The sequence below is a fragment of the Onthophagus taurus genome, chromosome 1 (genome assembly GCF_036711975.1).
Source record: "Onthophagus taurus isolate NC chromosome 1, IU_Otau_3.0, whole genome shotgun sequence".
In the NCBI taxonomy this organism is placed as follows: Eukaryota; Metazoa; Arthropoda; class Insecta; order Coleoptera; family Scarabaeidae; genus Onthophagus; species Onthophagus taurus.
The window spans coordinates 25140887-25154123 of record NC_091966.1 but is presented as its reverse complement, the minus strand read 5'-3'; the positions used below and the strand labels follow the sequence as shown (position 1 = coordinate 25154123).

At 31.5% G+C, this 13237-nt stretch overlaps 1 long non-coding RNA gene across 1 annotated transcript; it reads right to left on the bottom strand.

Annotated features, from left to right (window-relative positions):
- Positions 1-6908: 6908 nt before the first annotated feature.
- Positions 6909-8640, bottom strand: LOC111419496 (uncharacterized). Its single transcript, XR_002706959.2, has 2 exons — positions 8194-8640; positions 6909-8105 (listed from the first exon to the last, which is right to left on the bottom strand). It is a non-coding gene; the product is annotated as an uncharacterized lncRNA (long non-coding RNA).
- Between the last annotated feature and the right edge of the window lie 4597 nt (positions 8641-13237).

Genomic DNA, 13237 nt, shown 5'->3' with positions numbered 1-13237 from the left:
AAGTTATTAAACGTAACACTTGGGAATCGGAGCTTGTTATAAGAAAACTTTTATAACAAAAATTGTTGCAAATGTTATTGTTAACAATATTGGTCTCTTCCACTTTTGCTCTTAGATACGTCAATATCGAGATAGATACAAAAATATGAAAATTTTATGAATTTGTTGCTCTTTCAAGTTATTAAAGGTAACATTTTAGAATCGGAGCACGCTATAAGAAATTTTTTATAATAGAAACTGTTGCAAATTTTATTGTTAACAATATTGCTCTGTTGCACTTTTGCTCTTAGATGCGTCAATATCGAGATAGATACGAAAATATGAAAATTTTATGAATTTGTTGCTCTTTCAAGTTATTAAACGTAACACTTGGAAATCGGAGCTTGTTATAAGAAAACTTTTATAACAAAAATTGTTGCAAATTTTATTGTTAACAATATTGCTCTGTTGCACTTTTGCTCTTAGATGCGTCAATATCGAGATAGATACGAAAATATGAAAATTTTATGAATTTGTTGCTCTTTCAAGTTATTAAACGTAACACTTGGAAATCGGAGCTTGTTATAAGAAAACTTTTATAACAAAAATTGTTGCAAATTTTATTGTTAACAATATTGCTCTCTTGCACTTTTGCTCTTAGATGCGTCAATATCGAGATAGATACGAAAATATGAAAATTTTATGAATTTTTTGCTCTTTCAAGTTATTAAACGTAACACTTGGGAATGGGAGCTTGTTATAAGAAAACTTTTATAACAAAAATTGTTGCAAATTTTATTGTTAACAATATTGCTCTCTTGCACGTTTGCTCTTAGATACGTCAATATCGAGATAGATACGAAAATATGAAAATTTTATGAATTTGTATACTGCCAGACACCTCGAATTAAGCAAGCCTACAGCCTTGTACTGTATTCCAGGCTCAAGTATTTGCTATTAAGAGGCCTACCTAGCTGGCGAAAAATTCGAAACGAGATTCGCTCGTGAACACGCTTAATGCGGCAACATCGCTCCATGTGTACTCGATCGGGCTGGCGCGCCAGGTGGATGGCGACTAGGACTGTCCGATTGTCGGGTAATTCCCCGACAATCGGCGACGTTGATTTTATTCTTAGTTGAATGCATTTGAATACGAGTCGGGGCTGCTTTTTGGAACATAGCTGTTATTGCTAGTATTTCATTATTATCAATTGTTAGTTAAAATTATATATTTTCACGAAAAGGGATGTTGGTGGATGCCGATCTTATCAGATTCCTCATTATAAAATTGCACAGTATACCAAATTTTATCTGTATATGACAAATCATTGAAATTATTATAGGTAATCTATACCTTAGCCATTTATTGATTTATACATGCTTCACAATGACGAATTAAAGAGTTCTTCAGCCGAATTAAAATGTCTGGTTGATTTCTTGTTCCAGTAGCAGCCATTTGTATTCTGTTTAATGACTGTTTTCGTGTGTTAATTTCCACTTGATATACAATTTGTTTCATATGACCCCATAAGTAGAAATCCAATGGATTAAGCTCGGGGGATCTAGGTGGTCAAGCAAATGGACCATTACCAATCCACTTGTTTGGAAAATATTGATTTAACCACTCGACAATTACTCTTCCGCGATGAGGGGGGCATCATCGTGCTGGTACCACATATTTTGAATTACATACATTAAGAGGTATATCTTCAAGTAAATCAAAAAGTATGTTTTTCAAAAAAATCTGTAATTTACAGCGTTCAAACGTCCATCAAGTACATGCAAACCTAGTAAATTGTTGTTAAATAATCCACCCCAAACGTTGATGCTGAAACGTTGTTGAAATTTCTTTGGTCTAATCGCATGCGGATTTTGTAATGCCCAGATATGTTCATTATGGTAATTATTTATACCATCTCGTGTAAAACATGATTCATCTGTCCAACACGATCATTTGAAATGAAGTCATTATTTTGGGCATGTTACTACAATAACCATTCACAAAATGCTAACCGTTGCTGATTATCTCCTGGCTGTAGAGCTTGAACGTTCTGTTTACGATACGGATGAAGGACTTGGCGATTCAATACGCGCCATGCAAAATGTTGACTTCATGTATGTTGTGTGCTATTTTTCGAGTGCTGATGGAAGGATTATCAATGACAGCATTAATTACAGCTTCTTCGTCCGCTACATTAACTACATGCGGTCGAATTGGATTACCTGTTTCTCAAAGTCTTCTGAAAGAATCGCTAAAAACTGAATAATATGGCAAATGACGCTGTGGAAATCTTTCTTGATATTCTGATACTGATTGTCGAGCGTTTCAATTGCAAAAACAATACACGAAAATTATATCAGCATACTCTTCAGTGCTATAAGCGTACATTTTGAGTTTCTTCTTGTATGTAATAATTAAACCTTACAGCAAACTGATATATTACAATGACAACTTTGTTTTTGTTGAATGTTTGATTTTACTGACTATTAATAAATTCGCTGCAGAAAACTTTAAAGTGTTATAATTTTGTAAATAATTGAAATAGGATATATGTTCATTAACATTTTTTTTTGGTAATTGGATTAGCTATCATATGTCAAAGTTTGATGGTGAGCTACCTGTATTTAAAGATTAAAAATGTTTAGACTAGCTGTCATAATTTTTGCTCTAGCAGTATATGTGGTTGAAATTATGCCACCACTTACAGAAACACCATATATTATATTTTTATATAGGGTGCCCATTATTTATGGAATATAGTATACAGGGTGTCCCGTTAAGCGTACGGAGCGGCTGTATCTCAATAACGGTAAGGCCTAGAGGTTTGGGAAAAAAATCCTTATAAGCAAAGTGGGCAAGAGAAATAGCTGGAAATTATTTTGAAGTTCGTAATTCGACCGCTAGGGGGCGTAACTGCCATAGAGAAACATAAAATTCCCGCTATCTCAGAAAGTTAGACGATGAGCTATAACTTTGACAACATCATTTAGTAGCTTGGATAATACCGCATCGCTTTTGTTTTGCAATATTTTTCATATCTGTCATAATAAGGGAAAGGGAGGCCAATGCGTTTTCAAATGTTTACATTTTAATATCTCCTGGACCATTCAACCGATTTAAATATTTTTGGTCTTGTTTGAAAGAACATTTCATGCTCTTTTAAAAGATATTTTCAGAAAGACCGCTTGGTTTAAAACAAATAAGCTAGAGGGCGTTATCTGCAGCGGTTACATATTTTTGTGATTTTTGAAAAAAAGTTAAATGGATCGGTACTATTTACTTCACAGATCGTTAATCACCATAAAATTTGCTAAATATTAGTGAAAACCGAATCTCGATATCTCCATCCATTCTCGAATTATAAAAGAAAATGTTAAAAATTCGTATATCTTAATCGGATCAAGTTACCTTAAGAAACAAATAAGAGAGAACACTAATTTTATTATCTAGAACCTTCTAGAACACTTTATCCAAGCTTAGAACTGCTTCAAAACTACTTTTGAGGCGTGTTGAAAAGCCAACGGATCAATGAGACATCAACAATGATAATAAAACAAAATAAACCAAAACACTTAGAATAACTTAAATTTTTGGCAAAAATAACTCACTAATGTGCTAAATGCCTTTCATAAACCTCGATGCATTTATTTAATCTAGTTTCGACGAAAAAAAAGCGCTGCTTAAGTCTCGGCCCTAGATACGTTTCTACTGGTATTTAGTGTTTTGTCATATTTTCCCTGGTTACTGGTTTTTCTTGAAAAGTCAGGTCGTTTAGTCTACCCAATAGATAAAGGGGTGAAAGCAATGTGGGTTTTTCTCGAACCAGGAATGCATATTATGCAAGTTTACATCAGCTTGTGGACAGATGCTTCATGCATCCATAGCATTTGTGATAAAAGGTTTGGATTTGCCCAAATCATATTTAAAAGTCAATGGTAATAGTTCAGTCTGTTATCATAATCGGTATCTGTTAAGGCCTGATGTAAAACAACGTGGTGGAGATATTATTCTCTTGAGAACTCTTGTGGACAATTGTTTTCGGAGTTCCCAGATTATGTGGGATCACATTGCGCACCAATATGATTTACGAATTCATAGAGATGTCTGAATGGGCTACACGTTGCCAGTTTTCCGTAATCGCTAAGTCAATCTTAAAAACACTTCTAGAGAAAAATGTCTTTCTTTGTCGTAATTGCATTGCACATTTTTGCCATGCAGTTGCATCGTATTCGAAACATTGAAAATAAATCATCATACGCTCTATCATACGCTTCTGCGTTAGTAAATGACATGTTTACAGTTACCATGGTAATGTGATTTGCTTTTCTCGATGAGGTAACTGAATCCGATTGATGGCACTCGAGTTTTTAACATTTTCTTCTATAACTCGAGAACGGGTGGCGATATCGAGATGCGGTTTTCACTAAAATTTAGCAAATTTTAAGGTTACTAAGGGTCTGTGAAGTAAATAGTATCGTTCCATTTAACTTTTCTTCAAAAATCACAAAAATATGTAATCGCTGCAGATAACGTCCTCTAGCTCATTTGTTTTAAAGCAGACGGTCTTAGTGAAAATATCTTTAAAAAGAGCATAAAATGCTCTTTCAAACAACACCGAAAACATTCAAATCGGTTGAATGGTCTAGGAGATATTAAAATGTAAACATATGAAAACGCATTGGCCTCCCCCTCCCTTATTATGACAGATATGAGAAACATCGCAAAACAAAAGCGATGCGGTATTATCCAAGCTATTAAATGATGTTGTCAAAGTTATAGCTCATCGTCTAAGTTTCTGAGATAGCGGCAACTTTATGTTTCTCAATGGTAGTTACGCCCCCTAGCGGTCGAATTACGAACTTCAAAATAATTTCCAGCTATTTCTCTTGGTCACTTTGCTTATAATGATTTTTTTCCCAAACCTCTTGGCCTTACCGTTCTAGAGATACAGCCGCTCCGTACGCTTAACGGGACACCCTGTATATCTCGGTAAATGTTGACTTTATAAAAAAACATTTTATACAAAAGTTGTTTAATATTTTATTTGCCATAATAAGACAGCATTCAATTGTTTATATTTCAGAAAACAAATGAGCAACGAATAACACTTGAATTTTTTTAAATGGCAATGTACCCTTTCGTTAGGCTCATTTGATAGAGATTGTTTTTCTCTTTACGATGATATAAAATTTTAGTACCCTTATATCAGAAAATGTTTAAAAAAATTTAAAAATTGTTATTAAGATAATTTTTAGTTTTTTATGAGTTAATATATTTTTTTATTATTTATATTGTATTATTTATTTTAAAATATACCTTTGGTGCTTCTTTATATTTTTATTTTGTATTTATTTTAATAATTAATCTAATAGTAGATGATCAGATAATTATGCAAATATTCTCATTATTAAAAATTTATTGCCACATTTAGACATTGTTTTGCATTCTACGTAAATTAAATGTTTAAATTTAAATTATTGATATACAAATTTTTTGATCTATCCGAAAATATTAATCGCTTCAGGTTTGTTTTTCTTGGGATACACTACGCCGACGTCTCGGTTACTGAGAATACCGAGCTCCACTATGTCTCGGGCAATGTTTGGGACGGAGCAATATTTGCGATGTTGCCGTATTTATACTCCGCAAGCAATCAAAACCGACTACACGTTTTAAACCCATTTTATTTAAATTTGCTGCATTTAATAAAAAAATTGAACTGTTTAAATATGATTTACTTTACATTTCACTACCTCGTGATGCATTCCGTTTTTAAAAATTTTTTAAAACGTGATTTTAGAAACGTTACGCGACATTTTTTGAAAAAACTAAATGCATCACTAAAAACTATATAAAAGAATAGAAATTTTGATGTAACAAACATACAAAAATGTTAAACGATGGCTGAATAAAATGGTATTCGTTGTTTTTACTAATAGGTTATCCTCTTAACATGGGTGTTAAAATCCTTCTTGAGGGAGGGGTGAAGAACATGATAGTACGAATTTTCTCAGACAGTCAAGCCGCTCTCCAGGCGCCTCAAACCGTGAAAACGGTGTCGGCTCTGGATAATGATTACAAGAAAACATTAAACACACTGAGTTGTGATAACAGAGCTTCTCTGATCTGGGTCCCGGGTCACTCTGTGGTTGCGGGCAATGAAGCGGCAGATGAGCTAGCACGAAAGGGCAGCTCTAAAGCGTTTGTGGGGCCGGAATCAGCAGTTCGTTTATCATTTGGGATAGCCAAATATAGGATTGGACTGTGGGCTTAAGAAAGACTTCGCCTACTGTGGACCAGTTCTCCTGGAATGAAACATGCTAAGGTGTTTATTAACATCGCCACTGGCAAACCCGGGAACTTTTTAGGACTTGCTCATAGCAGCATAAAAGTTCTAATGGGTGTCTTTACTGGACATTGCCGATTATACCTATACAAGAAGACCACTATATACCTATCTCAAACAACCATATACACCTCCACGAAAACCTCCCGAACTTTAAAATAGCTGCTCTATCTATACTATTCAAGAAAATTTAAATTGAATACACGACAATCACATCTGATAGATTACAACATTAAAATAGAAAATATACCATTGACAGCTTCAACATAACCAAAAATATAATAAAGGTAATTTATGATAGCACATGTTTAAGAATTAACATTTACATTTTTAATAGCGAATTACTTTAACAAAACATTTTCAAAAACTGAATTGACGTAAGTTAAAATGTTTTAGAAAATTATATTATAATAGAAAATGTTGTAATAATAACTAATTTATAACTTTAGGAACTCCTGAGGATGCTCCAAAAGAGCGAAACCGGTACTCTACCGGTTTACTCTAATAATAAACACATTTCACCTTTAAGTGCAAAATTTGTTTAATTGAATTACCCAGGTGAAAAGAAAATAAAAATGAATATAACTTAAAAACCCAATTTTAATTCCCAAATTCCTTACCCCTTTATATGTTTATTCTATAATTTATAAAATAAACTCAACGTTTAACATTTTACTTTTGGCAAATTTTTATTTGGCCAAAATTTATTAGAAATTGATTGAGTTTTTCACTCTTTAATTTATACGAGGTCTACTTGTTCATTATACATTGTTACATACTTTTTAATTTTTAACATATTTTTAATTGATAATCACTAATGAAAGAAATTGATACGTTTTTAATTTCAATAGAAAACTTAAATAACTTAAACTAAAACTATGAAAATAACGTCGTGAGATTTTATACATATTTTTTCACTATAAAAACCACAAAGCTTTATAGAGATAAAAACCGCAAAGCAATATTGATAACAATGATAACATACATAAACCGTAAAGCTATATAGATTACATACATAAATAAACACTGATTTATTAATAATAATATTACGGTGACTCCAAGCTAATGTATTGATACTATCAGAATCAATCCACCGCTTAGAGTCATGAGGTGATAGGACTAATTTATTTTATAAAACGGTAAAAATTTCATGATTGAAACTTCTGAAGATGAGCTGCTTTTTAAATAAAACCGATTTCATACACAAACAGTATAAATAATTTTCAAAAATGAAAACATAAAATGAAATAAAAGTATAAAAATCAACTGATTATGAGAAGAATTAATAAAAATTAAAGTAAAAAGAAAAAATATATCAATTACCGCTAAAACGTTTTCTGCGGTAATATATCAGAGAATTAGTTCCGACATCAATGTTCCCGCTGTCTGCTGTTAGATCGATCACTTCGTCTGTAAACAAATAAAATTAATTAAAAAGTAAAAAACTAACAGAGTAATCATTACTGTAATATATTAATAATTATTTAAATAAATTATAAAACGTTTAAACTATAAAATGTATGCTTAGCAAATTAATTAAGTATCAGGTCATCGTCCGTTGAACCATATTACCGTGGTAAGCAGTATTACTGTAATACTTTTGATTACTCTTTTGTAAGAGGCAGAATTGTACGAACCTTTGGGTAAAATACATACATTCACATGTAGTTGGGAAAAAAACTCATCCATTTTAAAACCTAACAACCTTCAACAATACCACATTACCTTCAGCGGTTAAATCGACCATGACTAATGGGTTGAGTGGCATTACTCCTCCGACTATAAATAAAATAAAATAAAAGTATAAAAACCAACTGACTATAAGAAAAATTAATAAAAAATTAAAATAAAAAGAAAAAATACTTACACAGTAAAAAAAAACGCTCCTCGCAATGAGTAAATAGTCGGTGGGGGTCACATAACTATAAATTGTGCTCCCCTTGGACGAGCAAGTCCTCAATACAACCATTTGTAGTCAGAATCATTATAGGTTAAAAAATTAATATTACATATGGAAAAATTAATTCTAGTATAGGTATAACGGTGTAACAATCATTTGATTGATACAAATCATAAATCCCCTGGATTAGATCCCAGGGGATTGGGGCGTACTCATTCTCGTTGTTAGGCATGATGTGTTACATAACAAACTTTAAACTAACTTTAAAAAACGTAAAACACTCAATTTATACCAAGAGATAATATCTAAAAATTAATGACTACAGGAAGGTCGTGGTTTTAATATGAATAATTCTCATTATCTCCAGGAAGAGTCGGTTTTTATGGTTTTTAATATCAATTTGTTTATAAAATAAAATATTCCATGTAGATTTTTTAAAAAAGATTATAATTTATAAAACTTAAAAATTAAATAATATTATCTTAAAAACCTTACAAAACCTAACCATTTTACATGCAGCATATTCTTTTTACGTTTTAACACTTTCTCAGCAAGATATGCATCTGATTATCTAGATTTTTGAAGTTCAAATTGATAAAACACACTTTTAATCGGCTGCCCAATATACAGGGTGGTTCAGTTTTTAATCGGGAAACTTTACTAGGACGTAATACTTGCCAAAATAACACAAATTTTTTATATAAATATAGGGTCGCAACTCTTTTTTTTTCGAGCTATGAGCTGTCAAAGTTGAGCCCAATATTTGAGTATCTTTTATTTCGGGTATAAGTAAACCGTAGAATTTGAAATTTTGTATGTATGTACTACTGGTTAACAGCTTATTTTCAACCATACCTTAAACTTCCCTAGCGCCCTCTAAGGGGATATAATTCACAACCCCTTTGATTTTTTTCTAACAACTTTTTAACGGCATGGAATATTAACATAAAAAATATGGGTTGTAAAGCTTATTCATTATTGGTACTTTTTTGTCTCTTTAGATTTTTCCTTACAGGTAATAGTTTTAGCGTAAAAAAATAAAATATGTTACATTGCACTGCTATTATTTAAAAAAATGTTTTCTTTATAGCTGGCTGTGGAAGTTGTACACTTACTAGGGTCTAGTACTAACTAAATAACACCCAATTAATTGTGATTTTCATAAGAAAAACCATAAATAAGATCAATATCTATCTGAACAAATTACGTTGTTTTAAACAATATTAAAAAATTGATACTCTTGCTCTATAATAGACAAAAATTATTAACTGGTGTGAAGTTATCCATAAATTCCAGCCATAAACTTAAAACACTAATAACTCCGTAACCAATACGATTTGGGTCACCAAATTTCATACACAGGTCACTCTTACACTGAAGAACAGCTTACAACACCCATTTGGTTAAAAAAAAATTTTTCAACCCACACCCCCGAAAAAGGGATGTTTTCGCCCTGATGGGCACCTTCGAATTAAACCAAATTCTACCACATAATAGAACACAGTTCTAAGTATTTTTATCAATTTTCAAAACACCGAAACCGGTTTTTTAACGGTTTTCGAGAAAAAAAATTTGATGTTAAACTGTGTACGTATACAGGTGTCTCAGCGAGATCGATCATTAGACGTTTCTGGGGTTCTGGCCAAAATAAAAATTTAAGAATTCAGACTTAACAATTATCAATTGCGTTCTTTTCGACTAAAATATTTTCAGATTTCTAGCACTTCCGGTTATACCACAGTTCACAAAAGATGAGAACAAAATTTTTATTGTCTTTTTTTTGTATTTAGGGGGTAGTTAAAAATATTATGAAAAATGCTATGAGCAAAAATGGCTATCGTCAAATAAAGTCTTACATACATTTTCAGAATAATGCCGAAGCTAATGAAAGTAAGGGCGATAAATCGTTTAAGATTAGACCGTTGTTAGACATAGTAAATGTAAGTTTTCAAAATTTAAGAAATACTATTCTTAAGAAAATGTGTCCATAAATGAAATGATTGTAAGATATTACGATCACCACTCACCACTTACTAAAAGTTCATAAACGGCAAGCCAATACGATATGGTTACAAACTCTGGGAACTTTAGCTATTTCTGACCGAAATACCTAAAGATATGATGTACGGAAACGATTTTAAACATTTTCAAAAATATGTCTATTACCACTTAACTAAGAGACATAGAATTTTTTTCTTATTTTTACCAGAACAGGTATGAGTTGGCCTGTCACCCGGTGCCTGCTTAACGTTGAGTTTCGGGACATCCTGTATAGAGTCACAGTTAAGACAATTAATCGAGTAAACGCCACTTGTGTCCAATTTATTAAGTTTTAGATTATGGTTAGATACAAGGTTAACTATTGTGTTTCTATTTGAAAAAGTTAAGGAAATGTTATATTTGGAGAATATGGGTTTCATTTGTATAAGGCAATGGTCAAAAGGTATGGATTTAAAAATATGTGTTGGGATTTTTCTTATATAGAGGATCGAGTTGAAGTTTTTTAATATTTTATCACATCGTTTTGCCTATCAGTGTTTCGTCTCTTTTTAGCTTGTGTTGATGTGCTCAATAATAATAATAACTTTTACTTGGTGTAATTGTCATGGTTTGACGATCTTTTTTAAGAACTTTGACTGTAAGTTTTATATTTTATTTTCATCTGTTTTTGTAAAGAATAGATTTTAAAATGTAATGTAGTTCGAATATGTATTCACAATTTCTATTTTGTTTTGTAGATTCAAACTGATGATGGCCTAATTATGGCCGAAAACCGGTTTTTTGAGTAAATTAAATTAAAATTATTTAGCGAGAAAGAAGTTTCTATTACCTTCATCTATTTCTTAATTATACATAGTCCTCGCAATATGGATATACAATATCACCTGATTTAACACCTCTTGATTATTTTCTTGTGGAGACGCCCCACAAAAGGATAATGTTTATCGCGAAGTACCGACTACGCCAAAAAGCATGAAAGAGCGGATAAGAAACGCATGCAGAAATAGTAGCCAAGAAAATCTTTTAAGATGTAAAAAAAGTTTTAATAGAAGGGTTAATAAATGTATTGAAGTGGGTGGGGAAATATTTGAACATTTATTATAAATTTTATACTTGTTGTTGATTAATAGTATAGTTTAATCATTTTTTTATAAATAAACAATATTTAAAATTATTTGAATCATCGTACTGGCAAAACCACACGGTAATTTTTTTTTTAATTATGTAACTTTTATCCATAGATTTAGATTTTGCAATCAAAAACATAGGGTGCCATTTAAAAAAATTGTCGTGACCTTCGTATGCCCTTGGAAATAAGGTCAAGGTCAAACAATGTTATCGTTATATGGTTTCCCCCTTTGCACAGAACAACTTTCATTTGGTTCATTTTTATGTAAAATGAAGTGGTTTCGAGATAATCGCTTGTCTCGCGTTAAATGGACCAGCCTGTATAAAGACATCGACCACTAAGTAGTGGCTATTAACATGTTGATGAGATCTACTAAATTCCTACTCTCAGTTTTACATTTAAACATATGTTTGTTCAACACTTGTACTTGTATTTGCGTAACGTTTTCAATCAATAAGTATGTACAGAGTGGTTCAAATTCGATGTCCGAATAGGCTATCTAGGAAACTATAAGAGTTAGAAAAAAAGTAGCTTACATGTCATGATCTCGTTTTTCGAGAAACTGCTAATGTCAAAAACCTCAAAGCGCTATTGTATTTTGTTTTTCCTCTAGAGGCCAAAATTGAAAATATCGTAAAACCAGCATGTGCAATTTTTTAGCACTTTTTTACAAAGTATTTCAAGACGTAGTCAAAAAAAATTTCCAGTTTTAGATTTTGAGATATCATGACAATTTTCGTTTTTTTAAATGGAAACAACCACTGATTATTCGCTTATTAAATTCGTTATTTTTTTTCTGATTACAAAAATATATTGTTTTGCAGGTCTATTTTTTATTGTTTTAGAATAAAACTAAAAATAAACTTTTTTTTAGTGTCGTCAAAGAAATTAAATTTACTGTTTCCTGTAAATTACGGTACTATAACCCTTGTTTATAGATATACACAGTTATCCAAAGAATTTAGTTCGTGGTCGTGATGCCTAGATGGCAGGGTGACTTATGGTCGCTAAAGTCCCTAGATCATTGAGGTCTTATATATAATCTAGAGTGCGTATGTGGTGGTGGTGGATGTAATCAGAAAGTTAGACATGTTGGTTGTACCGACCTGAACTTAGCTATAGTTTGAAGTCTCTATTGTGCCTACAATTATAATCTCACAATTCTCATAAACATATTGTTATTTTTATTAAAATTTTATTTTTGTTGAAGATTTTCGAATTCTTTTTGTTTCACATATGTTGTTTATAATTTGGTAGGTTGGAAGATTATTTACAACAGTCCATAAAATGTTTCTGGTTACTTGACTTGAAATTAACAATGAAGTTCAAATAAAATTTATTATTAATGTTCAGTTCTTAACACTAACAATTATTTATAAGCAAAAGGTTAATTACAAGGGCTTTGTTAAAAATTATTAAGTTCTTTTAAAATATTATATAATTATTTATTAATAAAAACTTAATGTGTTTTGTTTTGGTTATTATTTTCTGTCTTTCCAGTTTATAATAATATAAATTCTTGCATAAGTATATATAAGAATTTCGAATTTCCCGCTAAGTTGGTACATCTAACATGGCGACCTTTCTGGCTTCATTTTAGGCGTGGTGGGGACAACAGCATACGCACTCTAGATTATATATAAGACCTCAATGCCCTAGATGTACAAAGTACCTGAGTTGACCGTGTAGGGTTGGCGCCAATATTTCCATCAATACTCATTGTCAGTGTAATAAATTCAACATTCAAAATTAAATACCTACCTTTATTTAATTGTAACAATAACAAAACATGTCTATCAACACACTGAAAAACATAATATATGTTATTTTAAGCCTTTAAAGGGCAAATTATTTTTTTTTCGTTTTTAGAAGCGATTTAGT